The sequence below is a fragment of the Symphalangus syndactylus genome, chromosome 14 (genome assembly GCF_028878055.3).
Source record: "Symphalangus syndactylus isolate Jambi chromosome 14, NHGRI_mSymSyn1-v2.1_pri, whole genome shotgun sequence".
In the NCBI taxonomy this organism is placed as follows: Eukaryota; Metazoa; Chordata; class Mammalia; order Primates; family Hylobatidae; genus Symphalangus; species Symphalangus syndactylus.
Genome location: NC_072436.2, coordinates 64166052 through 64182068, shown reverse-complemented (window position 1 = coordinate 64182068; position 16017 = coordinate 64166052). Strand labels below are relative to the sequence as shown.

The 16017-nt window shown below is 50.1% G+C and overlaps 2 long non-coding RNA genes across 4 annotated transcripts in view; one reads left to right on the top strand and one right to left on the bottom strand.

Moving 5' to 3' along the window:
• The window catches only part of LOC134732456 (uncharacterized), a 53434-nt gene that overhangs the window by 17181 nt on the left and 20236 nt on the right, over nt 1–16017 (top strand). The window lies entirely within an intron of this gene.
• The window catches only part of LOC134732458 (uncharacterized), a 46356-nt gene that overhangs the window by 19161 nt on the left and 11178 nt on the right, over nt 1–16017 (bottom strand). Inside the window, exon 4 of one of the 3 annotated variants that reach the window (XR_010115646.1) lies at nt 15299–15436. The exons of the other annotated variants lie outside the window; for them this stretch is intronic. This is a non-coding gene — a long non-coding RNA (uncharacterized lncRNA). The remainder of the gene's footprint in view (nt 1–15298; nt 15437–16017) is intronic. 3 annotated transcript variants of the gene reach the window in all.

The window sequence follows — 16017 nt, the reverse complement described above, 5'->3', positions numbered from 1 at the left end:
TGAGTTCTCATGAGATATGGTTGTTTCAAAGTGTGTAGCACCTTCCCCTTCACACTTTTCCTCCTGCCCCAGCCATGTAAGATGCACCTGCTTCCCCTTTGCTTTCTGCCATGATTGTAAGTATTCTGAGGCTTCCCCAGCCATGCTTCCTGCACAGCCTGTGAAACTGTGAGTCAATTAAACTTCCTTTCTTTATGAATTACCCAGTTTCAGGTAGTTCTTTATAGCAATGTGAGAATGGACAAATACAGAAAATTGATACTGGGAGTGAAGTATTGCTATAAAGATACCTGAAAATGTGGAAGTGACTTTGGAAATGGGTAACGGGTAGAGGTTGGAACAATTTGGAGATCTCAGAAGAAGACAGGAAGATAAAGGAAAGTTTGGAACTTTCTAGAGACTTGTTAAATTGTTGTGACCAAAATGCCAATAGTGATATGGTTAATGAAGTCCAGGCTGAGGTGGTCTCAGATGGAGATGAGGAACTTATTGGGAACTGAAGCAAATATCACTTTTGTTATGTGTCAGCAAAGAGGTTGGAGGCATTGTGCCCCTCCCCTAGAGATCTGTGGAACTTTGAACTTGAGTGTTGATATAGGGTATCTGGCAGAAGAAATTTCTAAGCTGCAAAACATTCAAGACTTGGCCTGGCTACTTCTAGCAGCCTATGCTTATATTTGTGAGCAAATAAATGAGCTGGAACTGGAACTTATCTTTAAGAGAGAAGCAGAGTGTAAAAGATTGGAAAGTTTTCAGCCCAGCCATGTGGTAGAAAATAAAAACCCATTTTCAGGGAGGAATTCAACCCAGCTACAGAAATTTGCATAAGAGGAGCCATACTAATAGCCAAGACAATGGGGAAAATGCCTGGAAGGGATTTCGGAGACTTTCGTGACAGTCTCATCCATCACAGGCATGGAGGCCTAGAAGGGAAGAATTTCCTGGGCCAGACCCACGGCTCAACTGCCCTACATAACATAGGGACACTGTTCCCTGCATCCCAGCTACTCCAGCTCCAGCCATGGCTAAAAGGGACACTCTTCCCTGCATCCCAGCTACTCCAGCTCCAGCCATGGCTAAAAGGGACCCAGATACATCTCAGGCCACTGCTCCAGAGGGTGCAAGCCATAAGCCTTAGCAGCTTCCGTGAGGTGTTAAGCTGGTGGGTACACAGAGAGGAAGAGTGGAGGCTTGGGAGCCTCTGCCTAGATTTCAGAGAAGATATATGGAAATGCCTGGATGTCCAGGAAGAAATCTGCTTCAGGGAAGGAGCCCTGATAGAGGACCTCTACTAGGGCAATATGGAGGGGAAATGTGGGGTTGGAGCCACCACACACAAAGTCCCCACTGGGGCACTGCTTAGTGGAGCTGTGAGAAGAGGGCCACTCCCCAGAATGGTAGATTTACCATCAGCTTCCACTATGCACCTGGAGTGCCACAGGTACTCAACTCCAGCCCATGAAAGCAGCTGAGGGGGCTGTACCCTGCAGAGCTACAGGAGTAGAGATGCCCAAGGCCATGGGAGCCCACCTTTTGCATCGGTGTTCCTTGAATATGAGACATGGAGTCAAAGGAGATTGTTTTGGAGCCTTAAGATTTAATGACTGCCCTGTTGGGTTTCAGACTTGCATGGGGCCTGTAGCCCCTTTGTTTTGGCCAATTTCTCCCATTTGGAATGGGAGAGAGTATTTAGCCAATGCCTGTACCCCCACCGTATCTTGGAAGTAACTAACTTGTTTTGATTTTACAGGCTCATAGGCAGAAGAACTTGCTTTATCTCAGATGAGACTTTGGATTGTGGACTTTTGAGTTAATGCTGGAATGAGTTAAGACTTTGGGGGACTGTTGGGAAGGCATGATTGTATTTTGAAATATGAGAAGGATATGAGATTTGGGAGGGGCCAGGGACAGAATAATATGGTTTACATTTGTGTCCTTGCCCAAATCTCATGTTGAATTGTACTCCCCAATGTTGGAGGAGGGGCCTGGGAGGAAGTGATTGGGTCATGGCGGCAGACTCCCTCTTGCTGTTCACGTGATAGTGAGTTCTCATGAGATCTGGTTGTTTCAAAGTGTGTGGCACCTCCTGCTTCGTGCTCTTCCTTCTGCTCCCACCATGTAGGAGTGCCTGCTTTCCCTTCACCTTTTGCCATGATTGTAAGTTTCCTGAGGCCTCCCCAGACATGCTTCCTGTACAGTCTGTGGAACTGTGAGTCAATTAAACCTCTTTTCTTTTCTTTTTTTGAGATGGAGTTTTGCTCTTGTCGCCCAGGCTGGAGTGGACTGGAGTGATCTCAGCTCACTGCAACCTCTGCCTCTGGGTTCAAGTGATTCTCCTGCCTCAGCCTCCCGAGTAGCTGGGATTACAGGCATCTGCCACCACGCCCGGCTAATTTTTGTATTTTTAGTAGAGATGGAGTTTCACCATGTTGGCCAGACTGGTCTCAAACTCCTGACCTCAGGTGATCCACTCACCTCGGCCTCCCGAAGTGTTAGAATCACAGGCATGAACCACTGCACTTGGCCTAAACCTCTGTTCTTTATAAATTACCCAGTCTTAGGTAGTTGTTTATAGCAATGTGAGAATGAACTAATACAAATACCTACTCTGCTGTTAATTCCATCTGTTTCTTTAAAAATATTTTCTATTTATCTCCTCATCTTCTACATTCTTGAGCATGTGAACCATATTTATATCTATTTTCTATATCATGTCTGTTAATTGCATCATTTATGTCACTTATGAATCTTACTATATTGATGGATTTTTCTCCTGATTATGTGTGATATTTTCTTGCTTTTACCATGCCTATTAATTTAAAAAATTTTTTTTAACTTATGGTAAAACAAATGTAACAAAATTTACCATTTTAACCATTTTTAAGCATACAGTTTAATGGCATTAAGTACATTCACATTATTGTGCCACCATCACAATCATTCATCTCCAGAATTTTTTTCATCTTACAAAACTGAAACTCTGTACTCATTAAACAGTAACTCCCCATTAATTCCTCTCCCAGTCCCTCGCAACCACCATGACACTTTCTGTCTCTCAATTAATTCTGTCAATGTTGCTTCATACATTTGGATGCTCTGCTGTTAGATGCGTATGTCTCCTTCAGTTTTGAAGGACAGTCTTGCCAGCCATAGTATTCTTGGTTGATAGCTTTTCTTCTCTGAGCATGTTGAACATATCATCCCACCCCCTTCTTGCCTATATAATTTCTGTGGGGAAATCTACTTACACTCTAATGGGAGCTCCCTTGTACATCATGAGTCACTGCCCTTGCTCTTTTGAAGACAATAGTTTGATTATAACATGTCTCTCTGTACGGTCCTCTTTGAGTTCATCTTACTAATAATCTTACTAGTTTACTAATATTTGTTTTGAGATTGTTGAATTTGGATGTCCACTTCCTTTGTCAGATTTGGGAAGTTTTCAGCCATTATTTCTTTAAATAATTTCTCTTCTCTTTCTGGAATGCCTTTAATGTGTATGTTGATCTGCTTGATGATGTCCCATAAGTCTCTTAGGCTATCCTCACTTTTCTTCATTTTTTTTCTTCTTTTTGCTCCCTAACTCAAAGATTCAAATGACCTGTTGTTTAGTCCACTGTTTTGTTTGATCAGGTCTGCTTTTGAAGTTTTTTAGAGAATTTTTCAATTCAGTTGCTATATTCTTCAGCTCAAAAATTTCTGCTTCTTTCTTTTTTATCATTCTATCTCTTTGTTGATTTTCTCATCTTGTTGATGCATTTTTAAAAATTTCATTTAATTATCTGTGTCCTCTTGAATGTCACTGTGTTTCTTTAAGACAATTATTTTGAATTATTAATCCAATAGTTTATAGACCTCCATCTCTTCGGAGGCAGTTTCTAGAGATTTATTTTGTTCCTTTGATTTGGTCATATTTCCCTGCTTTATTGTGTGGCTTGTGATATTTTTTTTGTTGAGTTGTACACATTTGAAAACAATAGCCTCCTCTCTCAGTCTTTATGGATTGGGTTTGTACAGGGGAATTCTATTCACCAATCAGCCACACCTAGAGATTCTGGGGGCCTCTGAAATCTTTTTAGGAGGATGCAATTCCTCTGAGCTTTGCCTGTAATTTTCCAATTAGAGAGGTTTGCCAGTTTCTTTTTCAGAAGATCATAATCTTTGGCTCCCTCTGGTGTCTGTCTCTAGAACTGCAGGTTCCCTCGTGCCACAGCAGCAAGCCACTGTCCTCTCCTTTGTTTTCAGAGGCCCCATCCAAAGCATTCTGGTTCCCTGTCAGCTCCCCCAGATCAGATGAGACATTCACCAGTCCTTGGAGCAGCTCTCTGAAAAGCTGGACAGCCAGCCAAACAGCCCACTCTTCTACCTCCCTGCCAAGGGAAGACCTATGAGTTGAGCACCTGCCAGTTACCCTGAGTCATGCCATCCTCTGTGTGCAGCACTTCAGGCCTTCTGATGGCACAGTAAGCCACCACATTCTCCCTTGCTTTCAGCATCCTCCAGGCATCCAAACTATTCTGGTTCCATTAGTGCCCTGAGTCAAGTAAGACAGAAACTAGTTTTCTGGGCAGCCTTCCGAGAAGCTGGAATGCTAGGCACTCTTCTCTCCCCTCCCTCTAACCTAAGGGACAAGCCATGAGAAAAGCTGAGCTGTGCTAGCTTGGGACAGGGACAATTGCAGATAAAGTGAAATGGCTCTTCTTACTGATTTCAATGCACTGTTCTTGGCTTGGTCTTGCCTTGGGGTACTGCAACTTCCTCACTGGTTTCTAGAGTTCTCATAAAGGTATTTCGGTCTATATATTGTTGTTAATTTGGTGTCACTGTGAAGGAAACAAGGGTGGGGGCTTCCTATTCTGCCATCTTGCTGATGTCACCCCAGTTCCTCTATTCTTTACTCCAAAAGATCATATCAGGTCAAAAGATGTACAGAACTGGGTGTCAAAAAGGTGTTCAACACAAATATATTTAATGAAAGGTTGAACAAGTGAGGCAGAGGTCTTTGTTTACTGTTACTCTAACAGAATACTGGAGACTGGGTAGTTTATGAAGAAAAGAGGTTTATTTAGCTTGCAATTCTGGTGGCTGGAAAGTTCAAGATTGGGCATCCAGTGAGGGTCTCAGGCTGCTTCAGCTCAAGGTGTAACGTGAAAGGGGAATTGGCATGTGCAAAGAGATCACACATGCTGAAGGAGGAAGCAAAGTGGGGAGGAGGTCCTAGGCTGGTTTGTTTGTTTCTTTGTTTTTTGAGACATGGTCTTATTCTGTCACCCAGGCTGGAGTGCAGTGATGCGATCATAGCTCACTGTAACCTTGAACTCCTGGGCTCAAGCTATCTTCCCACCTCAGCCTCTTGAATAACCAGGCCCATAGGTGCATGCCACCATGCCTGGCTAATTTTTTCCTTTTTGGTAAAGACAGGGATGTTGCAATGTCTGTGTTGCCCAGGCTGGTCTTGAATACCTGGCCTCAAACAATCCTCCTGTCTTGGCATCCTAAAGTGTTGGGATTAGAGATGCAAACCATCACACTGGCCCAGGCTCCTTTTAACAACCAGCTCTCTCGTGAACTAATGGGAGGACATTAATTCATTCATGAGGGATCCACCCCCATGACTGAAACCCCTCCCGCCAGGGCTTATCTCCCAAAATTGCCGCATTGGGGATCTAAATTTCAACACGAGGTTTGAAGGGGACCTTTTTCTGATCTGCTGTTGAAAAACCACAGCAGCTGTGGGGACAAAGGTAACTCTATTTCAAATGCTAATCCACCATGTGACTCCTGACTAACCTCAAGTCTGGGAATGCCTCCAAGATGTCTAGTTGATGTATTATTCTTTATGTAGAAATCTCTGTTTACTGTAAGTTTTGCCTTCCCTCCAAATCAGCCTTTGATGTTGTTGCATACATCATAAGCCATGACACCCATATCATTCTTTCTGCTATCTACACATTTGGGGGGCCTGCTCTGCAACGTGGTCATTCTGAAATCGAGATCTTGTTCAGATGCAAGAAAAACAAAACAAAACTAGGTTCCACCCTGGGCTAATGCTCACCCCACTCACCACAAAGGAAGGTAGTGAAACTACAGAAGAAAACAGAGGCCAGACATGGTGGTTCACGCCTGTAATCCCAGCACTTTGGGAGGCTGAGGCAGGCAGATCACAAGGACAGAGGTTCGAGACTAGCCTGGCCAATATAGTGAAACTCCATCTCTACTAAAAATACAAAAATTAGCCAGGCAGGCTGAGGCAGGAGAATCACTTGAACCTGGGAGGCAGAGGTTGCAGTGAGCCGAGATTGCACTACTGCACACGCCACTGCACTCCAGCCTGGGTGACAGAGTGAGACCATCTCAAAAAAAAAAGGAAAAAAGAAAAAGAAAACAGATTTGGCTGGGTGAGGTGGCTCACACCTGTAATTCCAGCACTTTGGGAGGCCGAAGCAGGTGGATCAACTAAGGTCAGGAGTTTGAGACCAGCCTGGCCAACACGGTAAAACCCTGTCTCTATTAATAATACAAAAATTAGTTGGGCGTGTTGATGCACGCCTGTAATCCCAGCTACTCAGGAGGCTGAGGCAGGAGGATTGCTAGAACCCGGGAGGTGGAGGTTGCAGTGAGCCAAGATCGTGCCATTGCACTCTAGCCTGGGTGACAGAGCAAAACTCCATCTCCAAAAAAAAAGAAAAAAAGAAAACAGATCCAATGGGGAGGGAAATAACAGACAAATTGGCATCGGAAAAATCAATCCCGTGCTTGTGTGCAGTTATAAATACCTTTGAAAATTGAGGACTTGCCTGTTGCTAGTGGATTGTTTCATCACTGGATTAAACATAAAGGGGGCAAGATAAAAGATGTGGTCTTCTAGGCACTGGCTCCATGGAACACTATCTGGGGGAACTTTGTCTAACACAGATAATGCAGATGCATATTTTTCTATTAACAATTAATTTTAAAAAAATTCTATCTCCAATAGTGAGAAAAACAAACAAATAAAAACAGAACAATAACAACAACAAAACAATGAATGAACAGACCAGGTGCAGTAGCTCATGCCTGTAATCCCAGCACTTTGGGATGCTGAGGTGGAAGGATTGCTTGAGCTCAGGAGTATCAAGCCCAGCCTGGGCAAGATAATGAGACCCGGTCTCTACTAAAAATAATAATAATAATAATAATAATAGTACATAGCCAGGAATGGTGATGTGCACCTATAGTTCCAGCTACTCAGGAGGCTGAGGCAGGAGGATCACTTATGCCCTGGAGACCAAGGCTGCCATGAGCTAGTAACACACCACTGCACTCTAGCCTGGTTGACAGACTCTGTCTCAAAAAATAAGTAAACAAACAATTAATGGACAGATATTTGGAAGACTGAAAGTTCACCTCCCAGAATTCTATAACCCTTTCCAGAGATGTTGAATGTTAGCATTTTTGTTTATTTATTTTTTATTTTTACTTATTTATTTATTTATTTTTTGAGACAGAGTCTCACTCTGTCATCCAGGCTGGAGTGCAGTGGTTCAATCTCTGCTCACTGCAAGCTCCTCCTCCTGGGTTCATGCCATTCTCCTGCCTCAGCCTCCTGAGTAGCTGGGACTACAAGGAGCCCACCACCATGCCCGGATAATTTTTCTGTATTTTTATTAGAGATGGGGTTTCACCATGTCAGCCAGGACTGTGTCGATCTCCTGACCTTGTGATCCGCCCACCTCGCCCTCCCAAAGTGCTGGGATTACAGGTGAGTCACCGCGCCCAGTGCAATTTTGTTTATATGGTTCTGATATCATCCCATTTATCTAACACACCAAAAAATGCACAAATACATAGTTTAAAAACAGATTCTACAGTTCTTTGACTTTTAAAAAATATCTTTTAAAAATCTTTTTAAGAATGCTTGACATTGTATCTACCCTCTTAACATGCAGACATGCACATGCAGGATCATGCACACACGCATAGGCTGGGACTGGCAGAAGGGGCCACTGTGGTGTGCCTGCAAGCCTAGGGGTGGGCCCAGGTGGCACCATGGCAGGGGCAGATCTTGGTGGTAGTAGTAAATATTCAAATGAGCGCTTTGAAGGCCAAAGTGGAGAAGGATTCCATGTGAAAAGCGGTTGAACATGAGTCAGTCGGTCCTGAGACAGGCGAGCATCATCCCACAGGAGTGGGCATTGGCCTCAATCGCCATCAGTGTTAGAAAGGGAGTCGGGTTCGGATTCCCAAATCCAGAGTGGCGGAGATAGGAAACACCAAGTTGCCTCCTCCAGTGCCGTATCCTGGAGGAGCCGGCAGGAGCCCAGGGAGAGCTCTCTTTTTCTTGTGAAGTGCAGGGCTAGAATAAGTTCACAGTTCTGGAGACTTCTAGTGGCACTTGAGAATCCGGGAAAGAGGGTGTAAATCTCCACAGCCCATATCCCAGCAGGTCTCCCAGGTGAACAGCCTCTGGACAAAGTAGGTAAGGGAAGTCATCGAGCCAATCACTTACTTGGGGATAAAAATTGGCTCTAAGGGCTGGGTCAGGTAATCTTGACTGGTGAATATGGTTTGGATATCTGTCCCCTCCAAATCACGTGTTGCAATGTGATCTCCAGTGCTGAAGGTGGGATCTGGTGGGAGGTTTTTTGTCATGGGGGTAGATCTCTCATGAGTGGCTTGGTGCCCTTCCTGCAGTGATGAGTGAGTTCTCACTCTATTAGTTCACATGAGAGCTGGTGGTTTAAGACAGCCTGTCATCTCTTGCTCCCTCTCTCACATGTGACACAGTGGCTCCCCTTTGCCTTTGGCCGTGATTGGAAGTTCCCTGAGGCCTCACCAGAAGCAGGTGCTGGTGCCATGCTTCTTTTTTTTTTTTTTTTTTTTTTTTTTCTTTTTTTTTTTCTTATTTTTTTTTTTAATTAATTTTTTTTTGCACACAAAAACAATAAACATTTTCTAAAAAATACATACAAACAAAAAGATGCGTATCAACATATTAGGAAGGTTGCACATGGGAAGTCGGGGAATAGAAATGGGGGGTGGGAGTTAAAATAAATGAGAGAGGGACTTTATATGGATCAGTGATAATAACTCAATCCTCTATTTGACAAAGAAGAGGGAGAAGGAAGAGGAAGAAAAAGAAAGTGGGATAAAGGATCAGAAAGGGAGGAAAATAGAAAAAATTAGAGTATGACTCCAGGGTAGACCTGTTTTGTTGTCACTGAGTTGGTTGGTTGGTTTGTCTGTTGTATTTTTCATGTTTCGCCAAGTTGGCCAGACTGGGCTCGAACTCCTAGCCCGAAGTGATCAACCCGCCTCGCCCCCCAGAGTGCCGGGACCACAGGCGTGAGCCACCACGTCCAGCCCCCACATTGCTTCTGGCCTCCGTGGTAGACCTCCCAGACGGAGCGGCCGGGCAGAGGCGCTCCTCACTTCTTCCCAGACACGGGGTGGCCGGGCAGAGGGGCTCCTCACTTCCCAGACGGGGCGGCCAGGCAGAGACGCTCCTCACTTCTTCCCAGACGATAGGTGGCCGGGCAGAGGCGCTCCTCACTTCCCAGACGATGGGTGGCCGGGCAGAGGCGCTCCTCACTTTCCAGACGGGGTGGCCGGGCAGAGGCGCTCTCCACTTCCCAGACGGGGCGGCCGGGCAGAGGCGCTCCTCACTTCCCAGACGATGGGTGGCCGGGCAGAGGCGCTCCTCACTTCCCAGACGGGGCAGCTGGGCAGAGGCGCTCCTCACTTCTTCCCAGACGAGGCGGCCGGGCAGAGGCGATCCTCACTTCCTCCCAGATGGGGCGGCCGGGCAGAGGTGCTCCTCACCTCCCAGACGATAGGTGGCCGGGCAGAGGCGCTCTTCACTTCTTCCCGGACGGGGCGGCCTGGCAGAGGCGCTCCTCACTTCTTCCCGGACGGGGCGGCCGGGCAGAGGCGCTCCTCACTTCTTCCCGGACGGGGCGGCCGGGCAGAGGCGCTCCTCACTTCCTCCCGGACGGGGCGGCCGGGCAGAGGCGCTCCTCACTTCCTCCCGGACGGGGCGGCCGGGCAGAGGCGCTCCTCACCTCCCAGACGATGGGTGGGCGGGCAGAGGCGCTCCTCACCTCCCAGACGATGGGTGGGCGGGCAGAGGCGCTCCTCACCTCCCAGACGGGGCGGCCGGGCAGAGGCGCTCCTCACTTCTTCCCAGACGGGGCGGCCGGGCAGAGGTGCTCCTCACTTCTTCCCGGACGGGGCGGCCGGGCAGAGGCGCTCCTCACTTCTTCCCGGACGGGGCGGCCGGGCAGAGGCGCTCCTCACTTCTTCCCGGACGGGGCGGCCGGGCAGAGGTGCTCCTCACTTCCTCCCGGACAGGGCGGCCGGGCAGAGGCGCTCCTCACCTCCCAGACGATAGGTGGCCGGGCAGAGGCGCTCCTCACTTCCCAGACGATGGGTGGCCGGGCAGAGGCGCTCCTCACCTCCCAGACGATGGGTGGGCGGGCAGAGGCGCTCCTCACCTCCCAGACGATGGGTGGGCGGGCAGAGGCGCTCCTCACCTCCCAGACGGGGCGGCCGGGCAGAGGCGCTCCTCACTTCTTCCCGGACGGGGCGGCCGGGCAGAGGCGCTCCTCACTTCTTCCCGGACAGGGCGGCCCGGCAGAGGCGCTCCTCACTTCTTCCCGGACGGGGCGGCCCGGCAGAGGCGCTCCTCACTTCTTCCCGGACGGGGCGGCTGGGCAGAGGCGCTCCTCACTTCTTCCCGGACGGAGCGGCCGGGCAGAGGTGCTCCTCACTTCCTCCCGGACGGGGCGGCCGGGCAGAGGCGCTCCTCACTTCTTCCCAGACACGGGGCGGCCGGGCAGAGGGGCTCCTCACTTCCCAGACGGGGCGGCCAGGCAGAGACGCTCCTCACTTCTTCCCAGACGATGGGTGGCCGGGCAGAGGCGCTCCTCACTTCCCAGACGATGGGTGGCCGGGCAGAGGCGCTCCTCACTTCCCAGACGATGGGTGGCCGGGCAGAGGCGCTCCTCACTTCCCAGACGATGGGTGGCCGGGCAGAGGCGCTCCTCACTTCCCAGACGATGGGTGGCCTGGCAGAGGCGCTCCTCACTTCCCAGACGGTGGGTGGTCGGGCAGAGGCGCTCCTCACTTCCCAGACGGTGGGTGGCCGGGCAGAGGCGCTCCTCACTTCCCAGACGGTGGGTGGCCGGGCAGAGGCGCTCCTCACTTCTTCCCGGACGGGGCGGCCGGGCAGAGGTGCTCCTCACTTCCCAGACGGGGCGGCCGGGCAGAGGCGCTCCTCACTTCTTCCCGGACAGGGCGGCCGGGCAGAGGCGCTCCTCACTTCCCAGACAGGGCGGCCGGGCAGAGGCGCTCCTCACTTCCCAGACGATGGGTGGCCAGGCAGAGGCGCTCCTCACTTCCCAGACGATGGGTGGCCTGGCAGAGGCGCTCCTCACTTCCCAGACGGGGTGGCCGGGCAGAGGCGCTCCTCACTTCCCAGACGATGGGTGGTCGGGCAGAGGCGCTCCTCACTTCCCAGACAGTGGGTGGCCGGGCAGAGGCGCTCCTCACTTCCCAGACGGTGGGTGGCCGGGCAGAGGCGCTCCTCACTTCCCAGACGGGGCGGCCGGGCAGAGGTGCTCCTCACTTCCCAGACGATGGGTGGCCGGGCAGAGGCGCTCCTCACTTCCCAGACGATGGGTGGCCTGGCAGAGGCGCTCCTCACTTCCCAGACGGTGGGTGGCCGGGCAGAGGCGCTCCTCACTTCCCAGACGGTGGGTGGCCGGGCAGAGGCGCTCCTCACTTCTTCCCGGACGGGGCGGCCGGGCAGAGGTGCTCCTCACTTCCTCCCGGACAGGGCGGCCGGGCAGAGGCGCTCCTCACCTCCCAGACGATAGGTGGCCGGGCAGAGGCGCTCCTCACTTCCCAGACGATGGGTGGCCGGGCAGAGGCGCTCCTCACCTCCCAGATGATGGGTGGCCGGGCAGAGGCGCTCCTCACTTCCCAGACAGGGCGGCCGGGCAGAGGCGCTCCTCACTTCCCAGACGATGGGTGGCCGGGCAGAGGCGCTCCTCACTTCCCAGACGATGGGTGGCCGGGCAGAGGCGCTCCTCACTTCCCAGACGATGGGTGGCCAGGCAGAGGCGCTCCTCACTTCCCAGACAATGGGTGGCCAGGCAGAGACGCTCCCCACTTCCCAGACCGGGCGGCGGCCGGGCAGGGGCTGCAATCCCAGCACCCTCGTAGGCCAAGGGAGGCGGAGGCTGCCGCGAGGCCAGACCACGCCACCGCACTCCAGCCCGGGCAACACCGAGCACCGGGTGAGCGAGACTCCGTCTGCAGTCCCAGCACCTCGGGAGGCGGAGGCGGGCAGAGTACTCGGCGTTAGGAGCTGGCGAGCAGCGTGGCCAACATGGCGAACGTGCCTGCAGCGAAAGGAGCGCGCCGGCAGTCCCAGGCAGTCCGCGGCGCGGGCAGCAGCGAGCCAAGTAGATTGCAGCGTGGGCCACAGAGGGAGGGAGGGAAAGAAAGAAAGAAAGAAAGAAAGAGAGAGAGAGAGAGAGAGAGAGAGAGAGAGAGAGAAAGGAAGGAAGGAAGGAAGGAAGGAAGGAAGGAAGGAAGGAAGGAAGGAAGGAAGGGTGCCATGCTTCTTGTACAGCCTGCAGAACCATGAGCCAAATAACCCTCTTCTATATAAATTCCCCAGCCTCAGGTATTTCTTTATAGTGAAGCAATATGAACTAACACACCGGATAAAGTGATTAACTTTCCCATCCTCACTTAGGATCCCCTGGACCTTAGATGTCTCCAGCCTCCAGCCCCCAAGGAAGGGTGGATGTAGGGCTCTAGTGGGAGAAAGGGTCCTGCAGTGTCATGGGGTTGCTGGGTTCAGGGACTGTGGCTGTGGACAGGAGCTGGGCCCTTCCCATGGTTGCCCCCAGCTGCTGTGGGCCTTGTGGCTGCCCAGGGAGCCCCAGTCTCCAGCAAAACCTCAGCCAAGGGAATGTGCTTGGCAGGATCTTGGGGAAAGACCCCAGAGACTGAGCGTAGTCTGGCCTGGTGAGACAGAGGAGTCTGCTACTCCTGTGGTTTTCTCCAATGACCAGCGAGAGCATCCTGACCTCCAGGAACTTTCACCACCAGCTCTTGGGAGGTCCACGGGTGTCCCAAAGCAGGCCAGGGTGGACAGAACTTCCCCTGGAACAAAAGGGCAAAAGTGCACTTGATTTTCACTTTCAGGGTGAACGGGAACGCAGGGCCTCGCCATCCTTCTAACTACTGGGATTTTACTGAGGTGACATCAGACAAGTCATACAGGGATCCAAGTGAAGTGCACATCCCCATTTAATGCAGAAATACACAAATTGAGTTCCGATCTCCTGCCTCTCAGCACAGCCCCTACTAACCCTAAGACAGCATCCCCAGATTTTCAAAATGAAGGGAACTTGGCTGTCAGCAAACAGCTGTGGTACCCAGGTGCTCTGCCAAAGAAGCAACCAGGAACTTTAGAACTGTGCTTTTCAAATGCCTGGCAGCCCCTGCACTTTTTTCCATGAGAGGTGATCAGCCAGGGTCGGAGTGGAAAGGCTGAAGAAGAGCTCCCTGGGAGTGTGGGCCCCACAATAAGTCTCATACCCAGACACCTCTCCACAGCCACTTTGCCTGAAATGCCAAGTGAATGGCGGTGCTGCAAACGCTTTTGCTTTTAGTAGGTCTTCACACAAGGAAATAAAAAATCTCAGGACCACTCAACTCCTTCTGCCAAAGGGAAAGTTAAGCCTGGAGCCTGAGTCACTGGCAACACCCTCTGCCAGATGAATTGCTGTTAATTCACAACCTTGTGTCAAAGCATTAGGCATTAGCTAGACCCCCATGGAAAGGCATCAGGCATCTCCAGATGACAGCCCCCACAAAGCACTCATAAGTAAACTCTTATGTCAATTGACTTGACTTACTGTCAATCAAGGAAAATAACCCAGGCAAGTCTCAATCATTTTGGAGGCTTATTTGCCAAAGTTAAGGATGCACTCCTGGAGACAGGTCTATGCCTTTCTCTGAAGATAATTTTGTTGGCTTCCATATTTAAAGGGGAATGGGTGGAATATTGAGAAATACACAATTTTCATGTGAGAGCAGGGTAGGGAAAAACAGTCATTCATGCCTTTGCCTGGCTCAGCGAATCTGAATTTTTACATGAGATGCCATAGACCATAGGGCAGAGGAAACAGTAAGATATGCATTTGTCTCAGATGGGCGGAAGCATGAATCTGAGCTCTGTTGTATGTCCCGGCACCTGTGAAGATAAGCTATCAATTTACATTGCCATGGTGAACTGCAACAGAAACATTTTAGGGTAAAGATCTTGAGGCCCATAAGGATCTTTACCCTAAAATGTGAGGGAGGTAGGTAGCTTTTCATCTTTGCAGCCATCTTATTTGGGACCCAAAATGGGAGGCAGGTTTGCATGAGCCGGTTCCCAGCTTGACTTTTCCCTCTGGCTGAGTGAGTTTGGGAGTCTCACTATTTATTTTCCTTTCACACGCCTTTCAAGATGTCTTTCTTCCCATAAATAAGGACTTGAGATGTGCAATCCAAGTCCAGCTCCTAAAACTAAAGTCTGTTGCATTCCACACTGACAATGCCCATTACAAGCTTACCTTCCGAGGGGCAGAACAAAGTCGACATGAGATCAACCATTCCTTCCCCTACCAAGAGACATCAGCATAATTGAGACCTCTTTTACACTAACTAAAGTCTCACAAGAATGTAACATTTGCCTTACCACCTACCTGCCCCTTTTCCTACATGCCTTCCCCCACTTTAAAGAAATGTATACATACGGAAGCTCCTGAAAACTTCTCCACAAAAAAACAGCCACAGGTGCATCTCTGGCTTGAGTTTTTCCTCAGATGTGCCCTCAAGCTCTAGCTTACTCAACCTCAAATGATTGAGACTTGCCTCAGTCACTCATTTAGGGTACCATTTGTAAACATGTGTGATGAGGCTCCCAAGTACTCCCACTTTTGCTGGAGTGAGAACCTTCCCTCTCTGCTCACAGTGATGCTGTAGCTGCCTGATGGGTTCTTCCTGGCCACTGCACAAAGGAGATCAATGCATTGCAGTAAAGAAAGAATTCAACAGACGTGAGGCTGCTCATGCCATGTGGGAGACAGTTATTACTCAAATCAATCTCCTTGGGCTGGGCATGGTGGCTCACACCTGTAATCCCAGCACTTTGGGAGGCCAAGCAGGCAGATCACTTGAGTGCAGGTCAGAAGTTCGAGAACAGCCTGTCCAACATGGTGAAACCCTGTCTCTGTTTTAAAAATACAAAAATTACCTGGGCATGGTGGTGGGTGCCTGTAATCCCAGCTGCTCGGGAGGCTGAGGCATGACAATTGCTTGAACCCAGGAGGCGAAGGTTGCAGTGAGCCGAGATGGCGCCACTGCACTCCAGCCTGGCTGACAGAGAGAGACTCTGTCTCAAAAAACAAAAACAAACAAACAGAAGATCAATCTCCTTGAAGGCTCATAGGGTAGGGGTTTTTCAAAAGTAGTTTGGTGGGCAGGGAGCTAGGGTATAGGAAGTGCTGATTGGTTGGGTCAGAGATGAAATCAGGGGATCGAAGCTGTCCTCTTGCACTGAATCATTTCTGAGTGGGGCCACAGGAGCAGTTGGCAGGTCCTGGTGGGTCCAGGTGGAGCCATTAGTGTCAGACATGCAAAAATCCTGAAAAGATATCTCAAAAGGCCAATCTTAGATTCTACAATAGTGATGTTACCTGCAGGAGTAAGTGGGGAAATTGCATGTCTTGTGAGCTCTGGAAGAATGGTAGTGATTGTTTATGTGTACTCCTTGGCAGAATCCAGGCTCCTCTTCCTCCTAGGCTGGTGGTCACTCACTAGCTTTACAAAGGCAATTGAGTTTTGGGAAAGGGCTACTAAAATTTAAACTATAAGCTAAATGTCTCCCAAAGTTAGCTTGGCCGAAGCCCAGGAATAATTAAAGGCAGCTTGAAGGCTAAAGGCAAGAGCAGGGTTGGCTAGGTCAGATCTCCC